Source organism: Vanacampus margaritifer, chromosome 1, assembly GCF_051991255.1.
Source record: "Vanacampus margaritifer isolate UIUO_Vmar chromosome 1, RoL_Vmar_1.0, whole genome shotgun sequence".
Lineage (NCBI taxonomy): Eukaryota > Metazoa > Chordata > Actinopteri > Syngnathiformes > Syngnathidae > Vanacampus > Vanacampus margaritifer.
In genome coordinates this window covers 44696147-44716504 of record NC_135432.1, presented here as the reverse complement: position 1 = coordinate 44716504, position 20358 = coordinate 44696147, and positions in this window count along the sequence as shown.

Genomic DNA, 20358 nt, shown 5'->3' with positions numbered 1-20358 from the left:
CCAAAATGAACTTTTTATTGCTTTAAACGCGTTTTCAGCCCCTGATTGTACACTTTAGGTGAAAATGTCAAAATCTTCAAAATGAGCATAAGCACAATGAAATTAATGCTGGAATCATCTTCAGGATGCTAGAATACACTAAATACAGCAAAAATTTTGAGTCTACAACGTTTAGTTTAGGTGTGAGTGCCAAAATGAACTTTTTATGGCTTTAAATGCGTTTTCAGCCTGATTGTGCACTTTAGGTGAAAATGTCAAAATCTTAAAAATGAGCATGAGCACAATGAAATTAATGCTGGAATCATCTTCAGGATGCTAGAATACACTAAATACAGCAACAATTTTGAGTCTACAACGTTTAGTTTAGGTGTGAGAGCCAAAATGAACTTTTTATTGCTTTAAATGCGTTTTGAGCTCCTGATTGTACACTTAAGGTGAAAATGTCAAAATCTTCAAAATGAGCATAAGCACAATGAAATTAATGCCGGAATCATCTTCAGGATAATAGAATACACGAAATACAGCAAACATTTTGAGTCTACAACGTTTAGTTTAGGTGTGAGAGCCAAAATGAACTTTTTATTGCTTTAAATGCGTTTTCAGCCTGATTGTGCACTTTAGGTGAAAATGTCAAAACCTTCAAAATGAGCATAAGCACAATGAAATTAATGCTGGAATCATTTTCAGGGTGCTAGAATACACTAAATACAGCCAAAATTTTGAGTCTACAACGTTTAGTTTAGGTGTGAGAGCCAAAATGAACTTTTTATTGCTTTAAATGCGTTTTCAGCCCCTGATTGTACACTTAAGGTGAAAATGTCAAAATCTTCAAAATGAGCATTAGCACAATGAAATTAATGCTGGAATCATCTTCAGGATGCTAGAATACACTAAATACAGCAAAAAATTTGAGTCTACAACGTTTAGTTTAGGTGTGAGTGCCAAAATGAACTTTTTATTGCTTTAAACGCATTTTCAGCCCCTGATTGTACACTTAAGGTGAAAATGTCAATATTCTCAAAATGAGCATAAGCACGATGAAATTAATGCTGGAATCATCTTCAGGATGCTAGAATACACTAAATACAGCAAAAATTTTGAGTCTACAATGTTTAGTTTAGGTGTGAGAGTCAAAATGAACTTTTTATGGCTTTAAATGCGTTTTCAGCCTGATTGTACACTTTAGGTGAAAATGTCAAAATCTTAAAAATGAGCATGAGCACAATGAAATTAATGCTGGAATCATCTTCAGGATGCTAGAATACACTAAATACAGCAAAATTTTTGAGTCTACAACGTTTAGTTTAGGTGTGAGAGCCAAAATGAACTTTTTATTGCTTTAAATGTGTTTTCAGCCCCTGATTGTACACTTAAGGTGAAAATGTCAAAATCTTCAAAATGAGCATAAGCACAATGAAATTAATGCTGGAATCATCTTCAGGATGCTAGTATACACTAAATACAGCAACACTTTTGAGTCTAGAACGTTTAGTTTAGGTGTGAGAGCCAAAATGAACTTTTTATTTCTTTAAACGCATTTTCAGCCCCTGATTTTACACTTAAGGTGAAAATGTCAAAATCTTCAAAATGAGCATAAGCACAATGAAATTAATGCTGGAATCATCTTCAGGATGCTAGAATACACTAAATACAGCAAACATTTTGAGTCTACAATGTTTAGTTTAGGTGTGAATGCCAAAATGAACTTTTTATTGCTTTAAACGCATTTTCAGCCCCTGATTGTACACTTAAGGTGAAAATGTCAATATTCTCAAAATGAGCATAAGCACGATAAAATTAATGCTGGAATCATCTTCAGGATGCTAGAATACACTAAATACAGCAAAAATTTTGAGTCTACAACGTTTAGTTTAGGTGTGAGAGCCAAAATGAACTTTTTTTTGCTTTAAATGCGTTTTCAGCCCCTGATTGTACACTTTACGTGAAAATGTCAAAATCTTCAAAAATGAGCATAAGCACAATGAAATTAATGCTGGAATCATCTTCAGGATGCTAGAATACACTAAATACAGCAAAAAAATTGAGTCTACAACGTTTAGTTTAGGTGTGAGAGACAAAATTAACTTTTTATAGCTTTAAACGCATTTTTAGCCCCTGATTGTACACTTAAGGTGAAAATGTCAAAATCTTCAAAATGAGCATAAGCACAATGAAATTAATGCTGGAATCATCTTCAGGATGCTAGAATACACTAAATACAGCAAAAATTTTGAGTCTACAACGTTTAGTTTAGGTGTGAGAGCCAAAATGAACTTTTTATTGCTTTAAATGTGTTTTCAGCCCCTGATTGTACACTTAAGGTGAAAATGTCAAAATCTTCAAAATGAGCATAAGCACAATGAAATTAATGCTGGAATCATCTTCAGGATGCTAGTATACACTAAATACAGCAACACTTTTGAGTCTAGAACGTTTAGTTTAGGTGTGAGAGCCAAAATGAACTTTTTATTTCTTTAAACGCATTTTCAGCCCCTGATTTTACACTTAAGGTGAAAATGTCAAAATCTTCAAAATGAGCATAAGCACAATGAAATTAATGCTGGAATCATCTTCAGGATGCTAGAATACACTAAATACAGCAAACATTTTGAGTCTACAATGTTTAGTTTAGGTGTGAATGCCAAAATGAACTTTTTATTGCTTTAAACGCATTTTCAGCCCCTGATTGTACACTTAAGGTGAAAATGTCAATATTCTCAAAATGAGCATAAGCACGATAAAATTAATGCTGGAATCATCTTCAGGATGCTAGAATACACTAAATACAGCAAAAATTTTGAGTCTACAACGTTTAGTTTAGGTGTGAGAGCCAAAATGAACTTTTTTTTGCTTTAAATGCGTTTTCAGCCCCTGATTGTACACTTTACGTGAAAATGTCAAAATCTTCAAAAATGAGCATAAGCACAATGAAATTAATGCTGGAATCATCTTCAGGATGCTAGAATACACTAAATACAGCAAAAAAATTGAGTCTACAACGTTTAGTTTAGGTGTGAGAGACAAAATTAACTTTTTATAGCTTTAAACGCATTTTTAGCCCCTGATTGTACACTTAAGGTGAAAATGTCAAAATCTTCAAAATGAGCATAAGCACAATGAAATTAATGCTGGAATCATCTTCAGGATGCTAGTATACACTAAATACAGCAACAATTTTGAGTCTAGAACGTTTAGTTTAGGTGTGAGAGCCAAAATGAACTTTTTATGGCTTTAAATGCAATTTCAGCCTGATTGTGCACTTTAGGTGAAAATGTCAAAATCTTAAAAATGAGCATGAGCACAATGAAATTAATGCTGGAATCATCTTCAGAATGCTAGAATACACTAAATACAGCAAAAATTTTGAGTCTACAACGTTTAGTTTAGGTGTGAGTGCCAAAATGAACTTTTTATTGCTTTAAACGCATTTTCAGCCCCTGATTGTACACTTAAGGTGAAAATGTCAATATTCTCAAAATGAGCATAAGCACGATGAAATCAATGCTGGAATCATCTTCAGGATGCTAGAATACACTAAATACAGCAAAAATTTTGAGTCTACAATGTTTAGTTTAGGTGTGAGAGTCAAAATGAACTTTTTATGGCTTTAAATGCGTTTTCAGCCTGATTGTACACTTTAGGTGAAAATGTCAAAATCTTAAAAATGAGCATGAGCACAATGAAATTAATGCTGGAATCATCTTCAGGATGCTAGAATACACTAAATACAGCAAAAATTTTGAGTCTACAACGTTTAGTTTAGGTGTGAGAGCCAAAATGAACTTTTTATTGCTTTAAATGTGTTTTCAGCCCCTGATTGTACACTTAAGGTGAAAATGTCAAAATCTTCAAAATGAGCATAAGCACAATGAAATTAATGCTGGAATCATCTTCAGGATGCTAGTATACACTAAATACAGCAACACTTTTGAGTCTAGAACGTTTAGTTTAGGTGTGAGAGCCAAAATGAACTTTTTAATTCTTTAAACGCATTTTCAGCCCCTGATTTTACACTTAAGGTGAAAATGTCAAAATCTTCAAAATGAGCATAAGCACAATGAAATTAATGCTGGAATCATCTTCAGGATGCTAGAATACACTAAATACAGCAAACATTTTGAGTCTACAATGTTTAGTTTAGGTGTGAATGCCAAAATGAACTTTTTATTGCTTTAAACGCATTTTCAGCCCCTGATTGTACACTTAAGGTGAAAATGTCAATATTCTCAAAATGAGCATAAGCACGATAAAATTAATGCTGGAATCATCTTCAGGATAATAGAATACACGAAATACAGCAAACATTTTGAGTCTACAACGTTTAGTTTAGGTGTGAGAGCCAAAATGAACTTTTTATTGCTTTCAATGCGTTTTCAGCCTGATTGTGCACTTTAGGTGAAAATGTCAAAACCTTCAAAATGAACATAAGCACAATGAAATTAATTCTGGAATCATTTTCAGGGTGCTAGAATACACTAAATACAGCCAAAATTTTGAGTCTACAACGTTTAGTTTAGGTGTGAGAGCCAAAATGCACTTTTTATTGCTTTAAATGCATATTCAGCCCCTGATTGTACACTTAAGGTGAAAATGTCAAAATTCTCAAAATGAGCATAAGCACAATGAAATTAATGCTGGAATCATCTTCAGGATGCTAGAATACACTAAATACAGCAAAAATTTTGAGTCTACAACGTTTAGTTTAGGTGTGAGTGCCAAAATGAACTTTTTATGGCTTTAAATGCGTTTTCAGCCTGATTGTGCACTTTAGGTGTAAATGTCAAAATCTTAAAAATGAGCATGAGCACAATGAAATTAATGCTGGAATCATCTTCAGGATGCTAGAATACACTAAATACAGCAAAAATTTTGAGTCTACAACGTTTAGTTTAGGTGTGAGAGCCAAAATGAACTTTTTATTGCTTTAAATGCGTTTTGAGCTCCTGATTGTACACTTAAGGTGAAAATGTCAAAATCTTCAAAATGAGCATAAGCACAATGAAATTAATGCTGGAATCATCTTCAGGATAATAGAATACACGAAATACAGCAAACATTTTGAGTCTACAACGTTTAGTTTAGGTGTGAGAGCCAAAATGAACTTTTTATTGCTTTAAACGCGTTTTCAGCCCCTGATTGTACACTTTAGGTGAAAATGTCAAAATCTTCAAAATGAGCATAAGCACAATGAAATTAATGCTGGAATCATCTTCAGGATGCTAGAATACACTAAATACAGCAAAAATTTTGAGTCTAAAACGTTTAGTTTAGGTGTGAGTGCCAAAATGAACTTTTTATTGCTTTAAACGCATTTTCAGCCCCTGATTGTACACTTAAGGTGAAAATGTCAATATTCTCAAAATGAGCATAAGCACAATGAAATTAATGCTGGAATCATCTTCAGGATGCTAGAATACACTAAATACAGCAAAAATTTTGAGTCTACAACGTTTAGTTTAGGTGTGAGAGCCAAAATGAACTTTTTATTGCTTTAAATGCGTTTTCAGCCCCTGATTGTACACTTTAGGTGAAAATGTCAAAATCTTCAAAAATGAGCATAAGCACAATGAAATTAATGCTGGAATCATCTTCAGGATGCTAGAATACACTAAATACAGCAAAAAAATTGAGTCTACAACGTTTAGTTTAGGTGTGAGAGACAAAATTAACTTTTTATAGCTTTAAACGCATTTTCAGCCCCTGATTGTACACTTAAGGTGAAAATGTCAAAATCTTCAAAATGAGCATAAGCACAATTAAATTAATGCTGGAATCATCTTCAGGATGCTAGTATACACTAAATACAGCAACAATTTTGAGTCTAGAACGTTTAGTTTAGGTGTGAGAGCCAAAATTAACTTTTTATTGTTTTAAATGCGTTTTCAGCCTGATTGTGCACTTTAGGTGAAAATGTCAAAATTCTCAAAATGAGCATAAGCACAATGAAATTAATGCTGGAATCATCTTCAGGATGCTAGAATACACGAAATACAGCAAACATTTTGAGTCTACAACGTTTAGTTTAGGTGTGAGAGCCAAAATGAACTTTTTATTGCTTTAAACGCGTTTTCAGCCCCTGATTGTGCACTTTAGGTGAAAATGTCAAAATCTTCAAAATGAGCATAAGCACAATGAAATTAATGCTGGAATCATCTTCAGGATGCTAAAATACACTAAATACAGCAAAAATTTTGAGTCTACAACGTTTAGTTTAGGTGTGAGTGCCAAAATGAACTTTTTATTGCTTTAAACGCATTTTCAGCCCCTGATTGTACACTTAAGGTGAAAATGTCAAAATTCTCAAAATGAGCATAAGGACGATGAAATTAATGCTGGAATCATCGTCAGGATGCTAGAATACACTAAATACAGCAAAAAATTTTAGTCTACAACGTTTAGTTTAGGTGTGAGAGCCAAAATGAACTTTTTATTGCTTTAAATGCATTTTCAGCCCCTGATTGTACACTTTAGGTGAAAATGTCAAAATCTTCAAAAATGAGCATAAGCACAATGAAATTAATGCTGGAATCATCTTCAGGATGCTAGAATACAATAAATACAGCAAAAAGTTTGAGTCTACAACGTTTAGTTTAGGTGTGAGAGCCAAAATTAACTTTTTATAGCTTTAAACGCATTTTCAGCCCCTGATTGTACACTTAAGGTGAAAATGTCAAAATCTTCAAAATGAGCATAAGCACAATGAAATTAATGCTGGAATCATCTTCAGGATGCTAGAATACACTAAATACAGCAACAATTTTGAGTCTAGAACGTTTAGTTTAGGTGTGAGAGCCAAAATGAACTTTTTATTTCTTTAAACGCATTTTCAGCCCCTGATTTTACACTTAAGGTGAAAATGTCAAAATCTTCAAAATGAGCATAAGCACAATGAAATTAATGCTGGAATCATCTTCAGGATGCTAGTATACACTAAATACAGCAAAAAGTTTGAGTCTACAACGTTTAGTTTAGGTGTGAGAGCCAAAATTAACTTTTTATTTCTTTAAATGCGTTTTCAGCCCCTGATTGTACACTTAAGGTGAAATTGTCAAAATCTTCAAAATGAGCATAAGCACAATGAACTTAATGCTGGAATCATCTTCAGGATGCTAGAATACACTAAATACAGCAAAAATTTTGAGTCTACAATGTTTAGTTTAGGTGTGAGAGCCAAAATGAACTTTTTATGGCTTTAAATGCGTTTTCAGCCTGATTGTGCACTTTAGGTGAAAATGTCAAAATCTTAAAAATGAGCATAAGCACAATGAAATTAATGCTGGAATCATCTTCAGGATGCAAGAATACACTAAATACAGCAAAAATTTTGAGTCTACAACGTTTAGTTTAGGTGTGAGAGCCAAAATTAACTTTTTATTGCTTTAAATGCTTTTTCAGCCTGAGTGTGCACTTAAGGTGAAAATGTCAAAATCTTAAAAATGAGCATGAGCACAATGAAATTAATGCTGGAATCATCTTCAGGATGCTAGAATACACTAAATACAGCAACATTTTTGAGTCTACAACGTTTAGTTTAGGTGTGAGAGCCAAAATTAACTTTTTATTGCTTTAAATGCATTTTCAGCCTGATTGTGCACTTTAGGTGAAAATTTCAAAATCTTAAAAATGAGCATGAGCACAATGAAATTAATGCTGGAATCATCTTCAGGATGCTAGAATACACTAAATACAGCAAAAATTTTGAGTCTACAACGTTTAGTTTAGGTGTGAGAGCCAAAATGAACTTTTTATTTCTTTAAATGCGTTTTCAGACCCTGATTGTAGACTTAAGGTGAAATTGTCAAAATCTTCAAAATGAGCATAAGCACAATGAACTTAATGCTGGAATCATCTTCAGGATGCTAGAATACACTAAATACAGCAAAAATTTTGAGTCTACAATGTTTAGTTTAGGTGTGAGATCCAAAATGAACTTTTTATGGCTTTAAATGCGTTTTCAATCTGATTGTGCACTTTAGGTGAAAATGTCAAAATCTTAAAAATAAGCATGAGCACAATGAAATTAATGCTGGAATCATCTTCAGGATGCTAGAATACACTAAATAGAGCAAACATTTTGAGTCTACAACGTTTAGTTTAGGTGTGAGTGCCAAAATTAACTTTTTATTGCTTTAATTGCATTTTCAGCCCCTGATTGTACACTTAAGGTGAAAATGTCAATATTCTCAAAATGAGCATAAGCACAATGAAATTAATGCTGGAATCATCTTCAGGATGCTAGAATACACTAAATACAGCCAAAATTTGGAGTCTACAACGTTTAGTTTAGGTGTGAGAGCCAAAATGAACTTTTTATTTCTTTAAATGCGTTTTCAGCCCCTGATTGTACACTTAAGGTGAAATTGTCAAAATCTTCAAAATGAGCATAAGCACAATGAACTTAATGCTGGAATCATCTTCAGGATGCTAGAATACACTAAATACAGCAAAAATTTTGAGTCTACAATGTTTAGTTTAGGTGTGAGATCCAAAATGAACTTTTTATGGCTTTAAATGCTTTTTCAGCCTGATTGTGCACTTTAGGTGAAAATGTCAAAATCTTAAAAATAAGCATGAGCACAATGAAATTAATGCTGGAATCATCTTCAGGATGCTAAAATACACTAAAAACAGCAAACATTTTGAGTCTACAACGTTTAGTTTAGGTGTGAGAGCCAAAATGAACTTTTTATTGCTTTAAACGCGTTTTCAGCCCCTGATTGTACACTTTAGGTGAAAATGTCAAAATCTTCAAAATGAGCATAAGCACAATGAAATTAATGCTGGAATCATCTTCAGGATGCTAGAATACACTAAATAGAGCAAACATTTTGAGTCTACAACGTTTAGTTTAGGTGTGAGTGCCAAAATTAACTTTTTTTTGCTTTAAACGCATTTTCAGCCCCTGATTGTACACTTAAGGTGAAAATGTCAAAATCTTCAAAATGAGCATAAGCACAATTAAATTAATGCTGGAATCATCTTCAGGATGCTAGTATTTACTAAATACAGCAACAATTTTGAGTCTAGAACGTCTAGTTTAGGTGTGAGACTCAAAATGAACTTTTTATTTCTTTAAACGCATTTTCAGCCCCTGATTTTACACTTAAGGTGAAAATGTCAAAATCTTCAAAATGAGCATAAGCACAGTGAAATTAATGCTGGAATCATCTTCAGAATGCTAGAATACACTAAATACAGCAAACATTTTGAGTCTACAACGTTTAGTTTAGGTCTGAGAGCCAAAATTAACTTTTTATTGTTTTAATTGCGTTTTCAGCCTGATTGTGCACTTTAAGTGAAAATGTCAAAATTCTCAAAATGAGCATAAGCACAATGAAATTAATGCTGGAATCATCTTCAGGATGCTAGTATACACTAAATACAGCAAAAAGTTTGAGTCTACAACGTTTAGTTTAGGTGTGAGAGCCAAAATGAACTTTTTATTTCTTTAAATGCGTTTTCAGCCCCTGATTGTACACTTAAGGTGAAAATATCAAAACCTTCAAAATGAGCATAAGCACAATGAAATTAATGCTGGAATCATCTTCAGGATGCTAGAATACACTAAATACAGCAAAAATTTTGAGTCTACAATGTTTAGTTTAGGTGTGAGAGCCAAAATGAACTTTTTATGTCTTTAAATGTGTTTTCAGCCTGATTGTGCACTTTAGGTGAAAATGTCAAAATCTTAAAAATGAGCATGAGCACAATGAAATTAATGCTGGAATCATCTTCAGGATGCTAGAATACATTAAATACAGCCAAAATTTTGAGTCTACAACGTTTAGTTTAGGTGTGAGAGCCAAAATGAACTTTTTATTGCTTTAAATGCGTTTTCAGCCCCTGATTGTACACTTAAGGTGAAAATGTCAAAATCTTCAAAATGAGCATTAGCACAATGAAATTAATGCTGGAATCATCTTCAGGATGCTAGAATACACTAAATACAGCAAAAAAATTGAGTCTACAACGTTTAGTTTAGGTGTGAGAGCCAAAATGAACTTTTTATTGCTTTAAATGCATTTTCAGCCCCTGATTGTACACTTAAGGTGAAAATGTCAAAATCTTAAAATTGAGCATAAGCACAATGAAATTAATGCTGGAATCATCTTCAGGATGCTAGAATACACGAAATACAGCAAACATTTTGAGTCTACAACGTTTAGTTTAGGTGTGAGAGCCAAAATGAACTTTTTATTGCTTTAAACGCGTTTTCAGCCCCTGATTGTGCACTTTAGATGAAAATGTCAAAATCTTCAAAATGAGCATAAGCACAATGAAATTAATGCTGGAATCATCTTCAGGATGCTAGAATACAATAAATACAGCAAAAACTTTGAGTCTACAACGTTTAGTTTAGGTGTGAGTGCCAAAATGAACTTTTTATTGCTTTAAACGCATTTTCAGCCCCTGATTGTACACTTAAGGTGAAAATGTCAAAATTCTCAAAATGAGCATAAGGACGATGAAATTAATGCTGGAATCATCGTCAGGATGCTAGAATACACTAAATACAGAAAAAAAATTTTAGTCTACAACGTTTAGTTTAGGTGTGAGAGCCAAAATGAACTTTTTATTGCTTTAAATGCATTTTCAGCCCCTGATTGTACACTTTAGGTGAAAATGTCAAAATCTTCAAAAATGAGCATAAGCACAATGAAATTAATGCTGGAATCATCTTCAGGATGCTAGAATACAATAAATACAGCAAAAACTTTGAGTCTACAACGTTTAGTTTAGGTGTGAGAGCCAAAATTAACTTTTTATAGCTTTAAACGCATTTTCAGCCCCTAATTGTACACTTACGGTGAAAATGTCAAAATCTTCAAAATGAGCATAAGCACAATGAAATTAATGCTGGAATCATCTTCAGGATGCTAGTATACACTAAATACAGCAACAATTTTTAGTCTAGAACGTTTAGTTTAGGTGTGAGAGCCAAAATGAACTTTTTATTTCTTTAAACGCATTTTCAGCCCCTGATTTTACACTTAAGGTGAAAATGTCAAAATCTTCAAAATGAGCATAAGCACAATGAAATTAATGCTGGAATCATCTTCAGGATGCGAGAATACACGAAATACAGCAAACATTTTGAGTCTACAACGTTTAGTTTAGGTGTGAGAGCCAAAATGAACTTTTTATTGCTTTAAATGCGTTTTCAGCCTGATTGTGCACTTTAGGTAAAAATGTCAAAACCTTCAAAATGAGCATAAGCACAATGAAATTAATGCTGGAATCATCTTCAGGATGCTAGAATACACTAAATACAGCAAAAATTTTGAGTCTACAACGTTTAGTTTAGGTGTGAGAGCCAAAATGAACTTTTTATTGCTTTAAATGCGTTTTGAGCCCCTGATTGTACACTTAAGGTGAAAATGTCAATATTCTCAAAATGAGCATAAGCACGATGAAATTAATGCTGGAATCATCTTCAGGATGCTAGAATACACTAAATACAGCAAAAATTTTGAGTCTACAACGTTTAGTTTAGGTGTGAGAGCCAAAATGAACTTTTTATTGCTTTAAATGCGTTTTCAGCCCCTGATTGTACACTTTAGGTGAAAATGTCAAAATCTTCAAAAATGAGCATAAGCTCTATGAAATTAATGCTGGAATCATCTTCAGGATGCTAGAATACACAAAATACAGCAAAAAAATTGAGTCTACAACGGTTAGTTTAGGTGTGAGAGACAAAATTAACTTTTTATAGCTTTAAACGCATTTTCAGCCCCTGATTGTACACTTAAGGTGAAAATGTCAAAATCTTCAAAATGAGCATAAGCACAATGAAATTAATGCTGGAATCATCTTCAGGATGCTAGTATTTACTAAATACAGCAACAATTTTGAGTCTAGAACGTTTAGTTTAGGTGTGAGACTCAAAATGAACTTTTTATTTCTTTAAACGCATTTTCAGCCCCTGATTGTACACTTAAGGTGAAAATGTCAAAATCTTCAAAATGAGCATAAGCACAATGAAATTAATGCTGGAATCATCTTCAGGATGCTAGAAAACACTAAATACAGCAAAAATTTTGAGTCTACAACGTTTAGTTTAGGTGTGAGTGCCAAAATGAACTTTTTATTGCTTTAAACGCATTTTCAGCCCCTGATTGTACACTTAAGGTGAAAATGTCAATATTCTCAAAATGAGCATAAGCACGATGAAATTAATGCTGGAATCATCTTCAGGATGCTAGAATACACTAAATACAGCAAAAATTTTGAGTCTACAATGTTTAGTTTAGGTGTGAGAGTCAAAATGAACTTTTTATGGCTTTAAATGCGTTTTCAGCCTGATTGTACACTTTAGGTGAAAATGTCAAAATCTTAAAAATGAGCATGAGCACAATGAAATTAATGCTGGAATCATCTTCAGGATGCTAGAATACACTAAATACAGCAAAAATTTTGAGTCTACAACGTTTAGTTTAGGTGTGAGAGCCAAAATGAACTTTTTATTGCTTTAAATGTGTTTTCAGCCCCTGATTGTACACTTAAGGTGAAAATGTCAAAATCTTCAAAATGAGCATAAGCACAATGAAATTAATGCTGGAATCATCTTCAGGATGCTAGTATACACTAAATACAGCAACACTTTTGAGTCTAGAACGTTTAGTTTAGGTGTGAGAGCCAAAATGAACTTTTTATTTCTTTAAACGCATTTTCAGCCCCTGATTTTACACTTAAGGTGAAAATGTCAAAATCTTCAAAATGAGCATAAGCACAATGAAATTAATGCTGGAATCATCTTCAGGATGCTAGAATACACTAAATACAGCAAACATTTTGAGTCTACAATGTTTAGTTTAGGTGTGAATGCCAAAATGAACTTTTTATTGCTTTAAACGCATTTTCAGCCCCTGATTGTACACTTAAGGTGAAAATGTCAATATTCTCAAAATGAGCATAAGCACGATAAAATTAATGCTGGAATCATCTTCAGGATGCTAGAATACACTAAATACAGCAAAAATTTTGAGTCTACAACGTTTAGTTTAGGTGTGAGAGCCAAAATGAACTTTTTTTTGCTTTAAATGCGTTTTCAGCCCCTGATTGTACACTTTACGTGAAAATGTCAAAATCTTCAAAAATGAGCATAAGCACAATGAAATTAATGCTGGAATCATCTTCAGGATGCTAGAATACACTAAATACAGCAAAAAAATTGAGTCTACAACGTTTAGTTTAGGTGTGAGAGACAAAATTAACTTTTTATAGCTTTAAACGCATTTTTAGCCCCTGATTGTACACTTAAGGTGAAAATGTCAAAATCTTCAAAATGAGCATAAGCACAATGAAATTAATGCTGGAATCATCTTCAGGATGCTAGAATACACTAAATACAGCAAAAATTTTGAGTCTACAACGTTTAGTTTAGGTGTGAGAGCCAAAATGAACTTTTTATTGCTTTAAATGTGTTTTCAGCCCCTGATTGTACACTTAAGGTAAAAATGTCAAAATCTTCAAAATGAGCATAAGCACAATAAAATTAATGCTGGAATCATCTTCAGGATACTAGTATACACTAAATACAGCAACACTTTTGAGTCTAGAACGTTTAGTTTAGGTGTGAGAGCCAAAATGAACTTTTTATTTCTTTAAACGCATTTTCAGCCCCAGATTTTACACTTAAGGTGAAAATGTCAAAATCTTCAAAATGAGCATAAGCACAATGAAATTAATGCTGGAATCATCTTCAGGATGCTAGAATACACTAAATACAGCAAACATTTTGAGTCTACAATGTTTAGTTTAGGTGTGAATGCCAAAATGAACTTTTTATTGCTTTAAACGCATTTTCAGCCCCTGATTGTACACTTTACGTGAAAATGTCAAAATCTTCAAAAATGAGCATAAGCACAATGAAATTAATGCTGGAATCATCTTCAGGATGCTAGAATACACTAAATACAGCAAAAAAATTGAGTCTACAACGTTTAGTTTAGGTGTGAGAGACAAAATTAACTTTTTATAGCTTTAAACGCATTTTTAGCCCCTGATTGTACACTTAAGGTGAAAATGTCAAAATCTTCAAAATGAGCATAAGCACAATGAAATTAATGCTGGAATCATCTTCAGGATGCTAGTATACACTAAATACAGCAACAATTTTGAGTCTAGAACGTTTAGTTTAGGTGTGAGAGCCAAAATGAACTTTTTATGGCTTTAAATGCGTTTTCAGCCTGATTGTGCACTTTAGGTGAAAATGTCAAAATCTTAAAAATGAGCATGAGCACAATGAAATTAATGCTGGAATCATCTTCAGAATGCTAGAATACACTAAATACAGCAAAAATTTTGAGTCTACAACGTTTAGTTTAGGTGTGAGGGCCAAAATGAACTTTTTATTGCTTTAAACGCATTTTCAGCCCCTGATTGTACACTTAAGGTGAAAATGTCAATATTCTCAAAATGAGCATAAGCACGATGAAATTAATGCTGGAATCATCTTCAGGATGCTAGAATACACTAAATACAGCAAAAATTTTGAGTCTACAACGTTTAGTTTAGGTGTGAGAGCCAAAATGAACTTTTTATTGCTTTAAATGTGTTTTCAGCCCCTGATTGTACACTTAAGGTAAAAATGTCAAAATGTTCAAAATGAGCATAAGCACAATGAAATTAATGCTGGAATCATCTTCAGGATGCTAGTATACACTAAATACAGCAACACTTTTGAGTCTAGAACGTTTAGTTTAGGTGTGAGAGCCAAAATGAACTTTTTATTTCTTTAAACGCATTTTCAGCCCCAGATTTTACACTTAAGGTGAAAATGTCAAAATCTTCAAAATGAGCATAAGCACAATGAAATTAATGCTGGAATCATCTTCAGGATGCTAGAATACACTAAATACAGCAAACATTTTGAGTCTACAATGTTTAGTTTAGGTGTGAATGCCAAAATGAACTTTTTATTGCTTTAAACGCATTTTCAGCCCCTGATTGTACACTTTACGTGAAAATGTCAAAATCTTCAAAAATGAGCATAAGCACAATGAAATTAATGCTGGAATCATCTTCAGGATGCTAGAATACACTAAATACAGCAAAAAAATTGAGTCTACAACGTTTAGTTTAGGTGTGAGAGACAAAATTAACTTTTTATAGCTTTAAACGCATTTTTAGCCCCTGATTGTACACTTAAGGTGAAAATGTCAAAATCTTCAAAATGAGCATAAGCACAATGAAATTAATGCTGGAATCATCTTCAGGATGCTAGTATACACTAAATACAGCAACAATTTTGAGTCTAGAACGTTTAGTTTAGGTGTGAGAGCCAAAATGAACTTTTTATGGCTTTAAATGCGTTTTCAGCCTGATTGTGCACTTTAGGTGAAAATGTCAAAATCTTAAAAATGAGCATGAGCACAATGAAATTAATGCTGGAATCATCTTCAGAATGCTAGAATACACTAAATACAGCAAAAATTTTGAGTCTACAACGTTTAGTTTAGGTGTGAGTGCCAAAATGAACTTTTTATTGCTTTAAACGCATTTTCAGCCCCTGATTGTACACTTAAGGTGAAAATGTCAATATTCTCAAAATGAGCATAAGCACGATGAAATTAATGCTGGAATCATCTTCAGGATGCTATAATACACTAAATACAGCAAAAATTTTGAGTCTACAATGTTTAGTTTAGGTGTGAGAGTCAAAATGAACTTTTTATGGCTTTAAATGCGTTTTCAGCCTGATTGTACACTTTAGGTGAAAATGTCAAAATCTTAAAAATGAGCATGAGCACAATGAAATTAATGCTGGAATCATCTTCAGGATGCTAGAATACACTAAATACAGCAAAAATTTTGAGTCTACAACGTTTAGTTTAGGTGTGAGAGCCAAAATGAACTTTTTATTGCTTTAAATGTGTTTTCAGCCCCTGATTGTACACTTAAGGTGAAAATGTCAAAATCTTCAAAATGAGCATAAGCACAATGAAATTAATGCTGGAATCATCTTCAGGATGCTAGTATACACTAAATACAGCAACACTTTTGAGTCTAGAACGTTTAGTTTAGGTGTGAGAGCCAAAATGAACTTTTTATTTCTTTAAACGCATTTTCAGCCCCTGATTTTACACTTAAGGTGAAAATGTCAAAATCTTCAAAATGAGCATAAGCACAATGAAATTAATGCTGGAATCATCTTCAGGATGCTAGAATACACTAAATACAGCAAACATTTTGAGTCTACAATGTTTAGTTTAGGTGTGAATGCCAAAATGAACTTTTTATTGCTTTAAACGCATTTTCAGCCCCTGATTGTACACTTAAGGTGAAAATGTCAATATTCTCAAAATGAGCATAAGCACGATAAAATTAATGCTGGAATCATCTTCAGGATGCTAGAATACACTAAATACAGCAAAAATTTTAAGTCTACAACGTTTAGTTTAGGTGTGAGAGCCAAAATGAACTTTTTTTTGCTTTAAATGCGTTTTCAGCCCCTGATTGTACACTTTACGTGAAAATGTCAAAATCTTCAAAAATGAGCATAAGCACAATGAAATTAATGCTGGAATCATCTTCAGGATGCTAGAATACACTAAATACAGCAAAAAAATTGAGTCTACAACGTTTAGTTTAGGTGTGAGAGACAAAATTAACTTTTTATAGCTTTAAACGCATTTTTAGCCCCTGATTGTACACTTAAGGTGAAAATGTCAAAATCTTCAAAATGAGCATAAGCACAATGAAATTAATGCTGGAATCATCTTCAGGATGCTAGAATACACTAAATACAGCAAAAATTTTGAGTCTACAACGTTTAGTTTAGGTGTGAGAGCCAAAATGAACTTTTTATTGCTTTAAATGTGTTTTCAGCCCCTGATTGTACACTTAAGGTGAAAATGTCAAAATCTTCAAAATGAGCATAAGCACAATGAAATTAATGCTGGAATCATCTTCAGGATGCTAGTATACACTAAATACAGCAACACTTTTGAGTCTAGAACGTTTAGTTTAGGTGTGAGAGCCAAAATGAACTTTTTATTTCTTTAAACGCATTTTCAGCCCCAGATTTTACACTTAAGGTGAAAATGTCAAAATCTTCAAAATGAGCATAAGCACAATGAAATTAATGCTGGAATCATCTTCAGGATGCTAGAATACACTAAATACAGCAAACATTTTGAGTCTACAATGTTTAGTTTAGGTGTGAATGCCAAAATGAACTTTTTATTGCTTTAAACGCATTTTCAGCCCCTGATTGTACACTTAAGGTGAAAATGTCAAAATCTTCAAAATGAGCATAAGCACAATGAAATTAATGCTGGAATCATCTTCAGGATGCTAGTATTTACTAAATACAGCAACAATTTTGAGTCTAGAACGTTTAGTTTAGGTGTGAGACTCAAAATGAACTTTTTATTTCTTTAAACGCATTTTCAGCCCCTGATTGTACACTTAAGGTGAAAATGTCAAAATCTTCAAAATGAGCATAAGCACAATGAAATTAATGCTGGAATCATCTTCAGGATGCTAGAAAACACTAAATACAGCAAAAATTTTGAGTCTACAACGTTTAGTTTAGGTGTGAGTGCCAAAATGAACTTTATATTGCTTTAAACGCATTTTCAGCCCCTGATTGTACACTTAAGGTGAAAATGTCAATATTCTCAAAATGAGCATAAGCACGATGAAATTAATGCTGGAATCATCTTCAGGATGCTAGAATACACTAAATACAGCAAAAATTTTGAGTCTACAATGTTTAGTTTAGGTGTGAGAGTCAAAATGAACTTTTTATGGCTTTAAATGCGTTTTCAGCCTGATTGTACACTTTAGGTGAAAATGTCAAAATCTTAAAAATGAGCATGAGCACAATGAAATTAATGCTGGAATCATCTTCAGGATGCTAGAATACACTATATACAGCAAAAATTTTGAGTCTACAACGTTTAGTTTAGGTGTGAGAGCCAAAATGAACTTTTTATTGCTTTAAATGTGTTTTCAGCCCCTGATTGTACACTTAAGGTGAAAATGTCAAAATCTTCAAAATGAGCATAAGCACAATGAAATTAATGCTGGAATCATCTTCAGGATGCTAGTATACACTAAATACAGCAACACTTTTGAGTCTAGAACGTTTAGTTTAGGTGTGAGAGCCAAAATGAACTTTTTATTTCTTTAAACGCATTTTCAGCCCCTGATTTTACACTTAAGGTGAAAATGTCAAAATCTTCAAAATGAGCATAAGCACAATGAAATTAATGCTGGAATCATCTTCAGGATGCTAGAATACACTAAATACAGCAAACATTTTGAGTCTACAATGTTTAGTTTAGGTGTGAATGCCAAAATGAACTTTTTATTGCTTTAAACGCATTTTCAGCCCCTGATTGTACACTTAAGGTGAAAATGTCAATATTCTCAAAATGAGCATAAGCACGATAAAATTAATGCTGGAATCATCTTCAGGATGCTAGAATACACTAAATACAGCAAAAATTTTGAGTCTACAACGTTTAGTTTAGGTGTGAGAGCCAAAATGAACTTTTTTTTGCTTTAAATGCGTTTTCAGCCCCTGATTGTACACTTTACGTGAAAATGTCAAAATCTTCAAAAATGAGCATAAGCACAATGAAATTAATGCTGGAATCATCTTCAGGATGCTAGAATACACTAAATACAGCAAAAAAATTGAGTCTACAACGTTTAGTTTAGGTGTGAGAGACAAAATTAACTTTTTATAGCTTTAAACGCATTTTTAGCCCCTGATTGTACACTTAAGGTGAAAATGTCAAAATCTTCAAAATGAGCATAAGCACAATGAAATTAATGCTGGAATCATCTTCAGGATGCTAGAATACACTAAATACAGCAAAAATTTTGAGTCTACAACGTTTAGTTTAGGTGTGAGAGCCAAAATGAACTTTTTATTGCTTTAAATGTGTTTTCAGCCCCTGATTGTACACTTAAGGTAAAAATGTCAAAATCTTCAAAATGAGCATAAGCACAATGAAATTAATGCTGGAATCATCTTCAGGATGCTAGTATACACTAAATACAGCAACACTTTTGAGTCTAGAACGTTTAGTTTAGGTGTGAGAGCCAAAATGAACTTTTTATTTCTTTAAACGCATTTTCAGCCCCAGATTTTACACTTAAGGTTAAAATGTCAAAATCTTCAAAATGAGCATAAGCACAATGAAATTAATGCTGGAATCATCTTCAGGATGCTAGAATACACTAAATACAGCAAACATTTTGAGTCTACAATGTTTAGTTTAGGTGTGAATGCCAAAATGAACTTTTTATTGCTTTAAACGCATTTTCAGCCCCTGATTGTACACTTTACGTGAAAATGTCAAAATCTTCAAAAATGAGCATAAGCACAATGAAATTAATGCTGGAATCATCTTCAGGATGCTAGAATACACTAAATACAGCAAAAAAATTGAGTCTACAACGTTTAGTTTAGGTGTGAGAGACAAAATTAACTTTTTATAGCTTTAAACGCATTTTTAGCCCCTGATTGTACACTTAAGGTGAAAATGTCAAAATCTTCAAAATGAGCATAAGCACAATGAAATTAATGCTGGAATCATCTTCAGGATGCTAGTATACACTAAATACAGCAACAATTTTGAGTCTAGAACGTTTAGTTTAGGTGTGAGAGCCAAAATGAACTTTTTATGGCTTTAAATGCGTTTTCAGCCTGATTGTGCACTTTAGGTGAAAATGTCAAAATCTTAAAAATGAGCATGAGCACAATGAAATTAATGCTGGAATCATCTTCAGAATGCTAGAATACACTAAATACAGCAAAAATTTTGAGTCTACAACGTTTAGTTTAGGTGTGAGTGCCAAAATGAACTTTTTATTGCTTTAAACGCATTTTCAGCCCCTGATTGTACACTTAAGGTGAAAATGTCAATATTCTCAAAATGAGCATAAGCACGATGAAATTAATGCTGGAATCATCTTCAGGATGCTAGAATACACTAAATACAGCAAAAATTTTGAGTCTACAATGTTTAGTTTAGGTGTGAGAGTCAAAATGAACTTTTTATGGCTTTAAATGCGTTTTCAGCCTGATTGTACACTTTAGGTGAAAATGTCAAAATCTTAAAAATGAGCATGAGCACAATGAAATTAATGCTGGAATCATCTTCAGGATGCTAGAATACACTAAATATAGCAAAAATTTTGAGTCTACAACGTTTAGTTTAGGTGTGAGAGCCAAAATGAACTTTTTATTGCTTTAAATGTGTTTTCAGCCCCTGATTGTACACTTAAGGTGAAAATGTCAAAATCTTCAAAATGAGCATAAGCACAATGAAATTAATGCTGGAATCATATTCAGGATGCTAGTATACACTAAATACAGCAACACTTTTGAGTCTCGAA